The 9,428-nt window shown below is 39.5% G+C and overlaps 1 long non-coding RNA gene across 1 annotated transcript; it reads left to right on the forward strand.

The window, feature by feature from the left end:
* On the forward strand, nt 523-6,698 carry LOC110392479. Its single transcript, XR_002434417.1, has 3 exons — nt 523-629; nt 4,737-4,895; nt 5,242-6,698. It is a non-coding gene; the product is annotated as an uncharacterized LOC110392479 (long non-coding RNA).

Consider the following 9,428-nt stretch of genomic DNA (forward strand, 5'->3'; position numbering starts at 1 on the left):
AACAGGAATAAATAGCTTTCCTAGGGGATTTCCCAGCCAATTTTCACTTAACCAAGCATCCCAAATGATATATGCATTCTACTCCTGAATCACTAAATTTTTAGGACTGGTGTGGCTATTTGGACAGCCTGTTTTCCCAGTGAGGTAAAGAGCTGAAACTGGCACCCACACAAGTCTACCTGAATCACCAGCCCAAGCATAGAGAAGGCAGAGGGCTCTGAGAGGCCACTGCAACCCCCTCTCTCTCAGAGCCAGCCAGCCAGCTTCAGTTTTCCTTACCTCCCAGCCAGAAATTTGGGAAATTAAACTGTCTCAAAATAAAAGTATTTAGCTATACATCCCTTTTTAGATTACTGTTACTCAGTCAGAGGAACATTTAGAAGTGAGTGGTAGCTCACTTATAAAGTGGCCATCACTTCATAAGCTCACTGACTAAAACAGCTGTATGAAATCAGAGCATAAAAAGCATTATACCAGCTGCACAAGGACCCATCTAAAGCATTTACCTCTTTCTGACTGGGCTCAGCAATGAAGGCATGCTTGGGGAAGAGTAAAAGTGCCAAATGAGACTTCCTCAGAACACTCTCAACATCTAGAGACTTGCATTTCAGCATCTTCTGGAGCCAGAGGTAATGTCTTTGTATTTAACAGCTCATGATGATCTTTTCTTTCATGAAATTGTCCAGTTCTTTTTGAACTCATGTAAATTTACAGCATCTACAACATCTTGTGACAAGGAGTTCCACAGCTTAATTATGCATTGTATGAAGAATCATTTCCCTTTGTTTATTTTGAACCCTTCTCCTCCTTGTTTCATTTGATGTCCCCTTGCTCCTGTTTTGGAAGAGACAGTGAGCAATTGCTCTTAATTTCCATGCCACTTTGATTTCACAGATCTCTGTCATCTACCCTTCATGCACAATCTGGTCCTTAATGAGCAATCTAAGGGTATCACACTACCTCTTGATGGCTTAAAATTATTCTTCCCCGCCTAATGAGAATTCATGTTGGGCTGAGAAAAGTGAAAGGGTTTTGAGAATGAGGAAGAATAAATGTCTGGTTGGATTTGTAATATCAGTAATCGTCACCATTTACGGCGAACTATCTTTGATCTGTGGGTATTTGGGAAATTCCTCTCAGCCATCTGTCTGAGGAATTATGAAGGAGTTCCCTGTCTTGCAAGTATGCTGCAAAAGCAATCAGAGGATAATACTACATCTAAATCTCCTTATCAAAACCACTATCAGGAAGAGATGACAAAAATATACTATGTGTTTACCAAAAGATCAGTTCTCTTTGTTAACTTTTGGTTCAAATTATATAGCCAGTAGACACTTAACATGTTATCTCATTGAGATATCAGTGATACTGTATTACAACATTACAGAGAGCTTTATAGACCAGTGACAAGGAGCTGAGAGTTTCTCAACTGACATATAATTATCTAATGTGCTTCATGTGCCAAAAATTGCTGCTCTAGATGGATGAACTGAAAGCACAGAAAGAGAAACAGAAAATACCTGAAGCATTTGGTAGGAAGGAGAAAAGCATAATCTTTATAGTAGAGTTTATTTCTTAGAGATGTATCTACGGAAAACAATAAATCACTACCAGAATTTTTTTTTTTTTAATAAAAAATGACTTTAATCGTTGGAAGCACTCATCAGCTTATGTTTAACACATATTTAATTGCATTGTTGATAAATTTCTGACTGGTTCACTTTCAGAAAATCAGCCTATTCATTCATTCTGAGGTTCTCAATCTATAAACAGTATCTGTTAGAAAAATTTGAATGTGTCCAAACAATTTCAGGTTTTGAAGGAGAACTGGGTGGGCATGGGAACCCACAAAATGTTCAGCTTCAGATTTAAGGCCAGTCATCTCAGAGGCTTAGCTAATTGCTAGTCTGGGTGTTTATGCAGTTGTGTTTGCAACACCAAATGATTGCATATTCCTGCTTGCCTCACGTGATGTTCTCACTCTGATTAATTCTGATTAGACTCATTTTGATTAATGGTTATCCTGAAAATTTATCAGGATTCCAAGAGGTATTTCCAGATATCTGGGGAAAGCAAAGGAAGGAGAGGGAAGGAAGAGAAGAGTGAAGGAGAGTGAAGGGAAGGACACAACATTTCTTTGAGATCTGAACATATCTTTACCTAGCTAAATTCAGAGTAAGTTTTCAAGAAAAGAGAAACTGGGTTATTAGTTCTACCTCCAGAAAATTTGGTATGTTTTTCTGAAACATTTGATCCCAGTCATTGATGGAGAAAAAAAGTCCTATTCTGTATATCAGAAGTCTGATCCATGAGGTTAGTGTTTACTGTTCTGCCAAACATACTCCTCACTCAGCAAAATTTATTCATGTAGTAAAGACAGATATATAAATAAGAACCTGACATGGCTTATGTGTTGTTCGTATGAGACAACTGCCCATTATGCTGGATAGACCTGTTCTTTCCTTGTACTGTCCCTTCTGTATCCAGAGTAGCTTCTTCTCATTACCACTTATCTTCAGCTTTGATTGTAAACTTTCGGAAGCAAATACTTCCTTTTTGTTGTGTATTGCTTTTGTTCATCACCCTACAATGTGAGGCCAATTCCAACTCATGACATGCTTAAGACTGATATGACTCTTGGACTCTTAATTTTACAACTCCTAAACACTACACACGTACAGATAATAAATAATAGAGTCAACCACAAAATTGCTAAGAAAATCTTGGTCCATGGAACTTGCTCATTCTTCCATGCCATTTGAAAATGATTTTTAGCTGTACAGCATCTCAAGGTATTACATTGCATGTTCATGGCTGACTTTCTTCACACCAAGACTTCAATGGGAAAGTCCCTGCTTTCTTTTTCTTTCTTCTTAGGTTTTTTTTTTCCATTTTCCTTTTTCTTTATTTTTCTTTTTTCTTTTTTCTTTCCCTTCCTTTTTTCCTTTTTTCCTTTTCTCCTTCCTTCCTTCATTCCTTCCTCCCTTCCTCCCTTCCTTCTTTGCTTCCTTCTTTTTTCAACTAATTTCTATTTTCCCTTTTCTTCTCCAGAAATGCAAAATTCTGGAAAGTAGACCTCTGTGTTTTCATTGTTTTTCCTCAGGTTTCTCCAGCTGTTTATCTTTCTTCTATGCATTTCATTAAAATTTGTGTACTCAAATCAGGTATGAGTAAAATGATACACTCTTACTTTGCAGATAAAAATGAATCAACTTGCCTTGCTTATCAGGCAAGAAGAAAAAGAAGGGAAAAACATACTGCATTTTTAACTGCGTCTTTTCCCTTAATTACAACTTGAGAACAAAAATAAATTCAGCTGCTAGGCAAACAATTATCTTTCTGGGAAATTCTGTATCTTCATTTGTACTAAGGTACTTTCTGTGCATCCGACCACCTGCTTTTCACAAGTTCCATAAAAGCATTTCTTAAGGGCCCAGTTCTATGCAGCCTGTCGCTGGGAGAGCTGGAGGAAGTGCAGTAGACTTATTACTTACAACATACCTACGTGCCACATAGGAATTACAGTAAAAGTAAGTAGGATAGAAGAGGAGGAATTGGAGTTACAATAGCCCTTAGACATCTTTTATTGCTATTTTGGCAGAGGAACATCAAGAATTTGGGTGCCCTATGGCCTTCAGGTATCTTTATTTCCCACATCCTTCACTGTTCAATTTTCAGTGTCTCCTGGTTTTTAAGCTGACTGCAAAGATCAGTTCCATCACTCTAGCACTGCATTTCACATAAAAGTTGGAGTTTTGTTGCCTTGTGGGTATCATTTTCTGGATGCTTAACCAGATTTTCTGTGATAAAAGGGCCAGCCCAGGTGCAGAGAAAATGCCTTGTGCTAGGACCACTTTCTTGCTCATGAAGCTTTAATTTGCATGAGGAGCAGGAGAGAAGAGAGTTCTGGATGCAACAGACCAGCCTGTCTGTGTCCCTGAGAGCTTCACTGCAATACTTTGCAAACCCACTCCTTGTTTACTCGGTAATTGAGGAAGGGAAAAGAAAGATAACGTGACCTTTGGTATTCTGGAATAACATGATAACTACGTGCATCTTCAAAGAAATAGGACTGTTGAAGAACAGCTGGGACTGGTGGTGGGAACAGCCTCCCCCTAACATTCAGGCCTGGTAGAGGAACCAGAAGAACCTGCAGAGCTTGTGAAAAGTGTTGGGGAAAAGTAGGAGTGGCCAGAATAAACTCATTGTCCCCTTTCATTATATCTGAGATTGACCTTTATTAGTTGCCTGTGGATATGGAATGGACTGAGCTGAAGCTCTTCAGAGGAGGCAGAACCCAAGCACTCATGCAAAGCATGGAAGAGGAGAAGAGAAGGTGAACAGGAAAGTCAAAGGGATATTGCACTGTGTGATGATGTTTCTCCCTTTAGGGCTCTGTTTAATCTCTCTAGATGCTGAGCAGTTTTAAAAGGACTAACCTTTACAACACTTAACTTCCCTAAACCGGTCCTTCCCAAGGATTATTATTCCTCTTTGTGTGAAATAGGAATGATGAAGCAGTAGGCATCTGAATGCCTCTGACGATGATGGTCAGAGAAATTAAATTGCAGTTATACATCAGAATAATTTCATAATGGAAATTAAAGGCTTCTGCAGGAGCTATCTTTTGTAGAGCGAAAAGAGCAATGACCTTTCATCTGCAGTTCAAACAGTGAAAAATAAATATTTTGATTCTTGAAAAAAGAATAATTTCATACAAATACTGTTCTGGGCAGACTACTGAGGAAAGTGGAATCTTCAGCAGAGTTGGAAGAAATCAAACCAGTTTACTTGACTTCTTTACTAAATTTGAAAGCACTTGACTGAAAATAACCATGACCAGGATTGCATGCTGCCCTCTGGAATGATCTTGTGAAACACCGCAACCAGCACTGGTAAGTTCTCTCCCATGTGTGACTATGTAAAATCTTTGATTATGAAAAAAAGCTGATTCTTATGGGAAGATTACCTGTGCATGAAATCTTTGGTCAAAGAAATCATTCTTATATGGATCTCTTTTGCTGTGGGCCAAGAAATGTGCATGTGATGCCCAGAGAGATTTTCTCTTTGTTATTTGGGGAACTCCTCTCAATGTCCTTAGCTTGATGTCATAGACAGTGTTCTGTGAACAAACCTGGAGACTAAGAGTCATATTAAGCTTCAAGTTGGTTATAATTAAATTTATGATACTGAGTGTCTCAGATTCAGTGAGTCTATATTCTGTTTTTCATCTCTTTACAGTGCTAATATAGGCTGGAAGTTTATGGAGCAAGTCCACCATTTCTTGCTCAAGCATAGAAAAGGGGGTGGAAGAAGATGAAACTAGCCTTGACTCCTTCCAACATGATCTCTTGTTTCTTCTTTCCTCCCCACAATGCATTGCTGTGCATTGTGGATTGCAGTTGGAACAGAGCAAGGCAGATGAGTGCCAATATTTGCTGCCTGAAATCACCCAGCAACAGAAGGGTACCGCCTTCCAGTGACTACAGAGATACTGTATGGCATAAGGAGGGACCGCTGTTTCGAAAGAAAAATCTTCCACCATTTCTTCTAAAGCAGACATAAGGATGGCTGGTTTGCTATGGTAGGGGTGTTAAAGGATGACCTGGAAACTGGGCCTGAATTCATTCATTTAAAAAACTCACATCCAAACAAGTGATGTTAATACATTAAAACAATGCATTAAGTACCTAGAAAGAAGGAAAACCCATCTAAATAAACATTTTGCTTCACTGGAAATTATTAATTACCATGAGTGGAACTCATTTTGATGTAAGCAGTATTTGGCAACTTGGAGTCCCCTCAGCACTGGTGTTGCAGACACAACGCACCTGCAGCTCCTCAGAGCAGCTGCCGTGACCTCCAGGCACACTCACGTCCTCTGAGATTGCAGTTGGCTACTTTGAAAGTGGAGAAGCCTCACCCTGTTTTTTTTTTTTTTTTGCTCACGCCTTCAGCTCTGCTGTCCTTCCCTGGAGGAATGTAGGGACATTTGCGGTACAAGCCGGACATCTTGCATAGCTATAATTATTTGTTAATAGTGATCATAAAAAAAAGTGAGTATGTACTTCTCTCTCTTTCTCCCACTTTTATGTTGGCCTTTTGACATGTTTTACAAACACGAAGGAATGAGGTTTCACAAGAGCTCTGGGAGGTAGGGAGCGGACCCCTACAAAGGAGCCCTCATGCTACAAGACACCAGCCAGGAAAGGTGTCAGAATGGAGGTTTGTTTCTGGGGAAGAGTAATCATTGTTTTGGGAAACCTGACAACTGTGCCGGAGGAAAGAGGCTGATGGTGCACGGACGTGTGTGGGCAAGCTCCTTGCTGACAGGGGAGAGCTTCCACTGTCGGCACCCGATTCCAACCATCAATCACGCTGAGGCCATATGTATACAGCAAGCACTCTGCGACCAGACAGAGGCGGCACATGATGCAATGGGCACAGGTGTGCAGCAGACACCAGAGAAAGGCAGCAGGGCTTTGCATACATAAAACGTCTTTCCTCTGAAGTTCTCAAGGCGATTTGCAAGCATTAATTAATTCTCACAACGCCCAGGGATGGTAGGCAAGGCAGTGTCACTGGCAAATTAATTTCATAGGTAGTGTCTTTGATATCACACGCTCATGTGCTCACTGCACAGGATTTGATGTATTATATTATTTCCCCAACACACCTGCTGCCCTTCAGCTCTTCCATGCTTTGCAGCATCCAGGATGAATTTATTATTATTTCTATTATTATTTTGCTGTTGTTACTATTATTATTAGCGTTATTATGGCAGGGCTGGTGCTATGAAGTGGATACATACATCCGAAGAGAAAGTCATTGCCCGAGAGAGCTTTCAACCTTAACAGACATGATCCTTCTTTCTGCAAGTCCATGCTTGCACTCCAAAAATGCCTCAGTATGTTTTGCACTAGGATTGACAAAGATTGGTCTGTCTGCAGCTTTTTTGTACAACTCCATTTAATCTCTCTGTTATGAATTGATTGGTCATAGAGATGTTCTCATCTAAAGATCTCCTGATCTTGTCAGTCTACAGTGAAGCCATCGGAGAGTGCAGTGCATTCAGACTGGGTTGACAGCAAGGGAATTCACTGTCTATACAGAGTATTGAATTATACATTGTCCATAACAATATAATCAGAAAAAAATTATCAGTACTTACGTTCGGTTTTTTTTTTTCACTTTCAGAATGAGCTTAAATGGAAACAGTGTGGAAAATGATACAAGTAACTTTTTTTCTTAATAATTGAAAGTAGAAGGAAATGGAAATTTATCAGCCAGAGTAATATGAAATTTACCAGTCCACAATTTCGTGACTGTGAGCATTTAATGGCATGCCTCAAAGATTCTTTCTTCCTCTCTCCCCTATCTTCTTCCTGTTTTGTTTTGTTTTCCTCTTCTTTTTTCTCAATCAGGTGATCCCAACCAGGAGACAGATTGTTTCTTTCAGCTGGCCTAAGGTATGCATAAAAAAAATCAGCCACTTTCATTCAGCAGAATACCTAACCTCCTTATAAGTATAGGTATGTCAGTGCTTTCTTCTGTGTAACATATTTTATCTACCAGATAACAGAGTGCAAGTGCCATAGTTTACAGCATTGCAGAGATGACCTTCAGTTTGGATTTCACATTTCTTCAGTAATTTATACCATAGGTTAACCTTACACTTTGTCTTTTCTCTCTGTGCCCTAAGGAAAAGCAAGTAGTCCAATGTCAGTAATAGGTAGCCTGGATTCTAAGTCGTATCACTTTTGAGATTATTCTGTTTGGTTTATTGGTCCTTGAACTTTAAAGAAGAAAGAGACTTGGTAGCATTGAAGCTATGGTGACATTTCACAAATTTTTCGTATAATATTCTGTGATCTGGTGGAGTTCTGAGGTTAACATGGCTTTCGCTTAGGCCAAGTCCTTGAAGCAGAGTTGACTTTTTGACAGCCTTAACCTCTTTCCATCATTACAGATTGGTAGATCGTTTGTCTAGATGGTGAATAATCCAGGTGTGAGTATGCTCCCTTGTGGTAAGCCATTATTTTGTCACATCATTTACTTCATTTCTTGCAAAGTTCATCGTGAAATCGTTTGTTTTCTAATAAAGATTATATCAGTTGCACTCTGTGATGATCTTCCAGTATGATAAGCATGTTGGCAGGGTGTCCCATTAGCTCTGGCCAGAAAAGAAAGCAGAGATGCCACCTTTTTCTCACCACTAACATCATGCTAAGAATACCCACTAAGCTCTGGAAGATCCGGGTTCAATTCCCTCTTCTGCTTGAGGGGACCTGAACTTGTCTCTCCACTTCCCTGACTGCCCTAACCACTAGGCTACAGGATATTCTGGGGCAGGGCTTTCTCAGTTCCTCATATTGAAACCATTTCACTTTGCATTGGTTAATTAAATATTCATAGGAACAAGAAGATGGCAAGCCTATGCAAATGACTATATATCTTCATGGTATAGTCTTTCATTTGGGAGCAGAAACCTGGCTTCCATTATCCACATCAATGAATACTTAAACAAAAAATTCAGAAACATTAATTGAAGCAGGCACAGGAACAGAAGACTTCCCCTTCCAGGTGAATACTCTAACCACTAAACTAGAAAGTCATTCTCCCTGTGACCCAGGAAATAGTGAAATATGGCATACAAATAAAACTGCATCAATAAGAGAGCTTCAGACAGGTCTGTCTTGAAACCTTGCATTGTGAATATTTGCCCATAACTTGAGACTTGGGTTCGAGATCCTGGAGAAGAAAGCTATGAGTTTTAATTACCAAGGTGTGTACTGTCCACCTCTGCTAAAGAGAGTATTGACACTATTTCTTGCTCTTGCTTGTCTGCCTAATTTTTCATGCCTCTTTCTTAAGGTGATCAAAGGATTGTTGTGTTATGAATGGTGTATTTGTTCTCTACAATGTTTATTCTGTACTACATTTGAAGGTTGACTCTTTGTCTGAGTCAGATGGGTGGCCTATTGCCTTCTGCGCTGGCATTAACTTTCCCATCACTGGAAGACTGTGCTACTAAAGGGAAATTCATGTTGCTAGCATCATGGCACAGGGGTTTTAACTGAGAGGGAGATAATATATATCCTTGTTTTTGTATCTTTTTGGCCTCTGATCGTGATATAGCTGAGTCTTTCATCTACCAAATAAAAGCACGTGTCAAGGTATAGTTATATTACTATATAAACAGTAAAGACCAGTATGTGGACTTAAATCTTGCCTTTTTGGCCAACAGGTTTCCAACCAATTTCCAGGTAAACCTCCTCTTTATCAATCTTAGTGATCCTGACTGGGTAGATAAACTCTGAACAATCCAAAAGCTAGGCCTTGCAAATGAAGTAAGAAAGGGAACATTTAGTATGAGTTCAATCTCCTCTGACGTTGTCTACAGCAGAGTTGGCCTCATCTTAGCTAAA

Source organism: Numida meleagris, chromosome 1, assembly GCF_002078875.1.
Source record: "Numida meleagris isolate 19003 breed g44 Domestic line chromosome 1, NumMel1.0, whole genome shotgun sequence".
NCBI lineage: Eukaryota > Metazoa > Chordata > Aves > Galliformes > Numididae > Numida > Numida meleagris.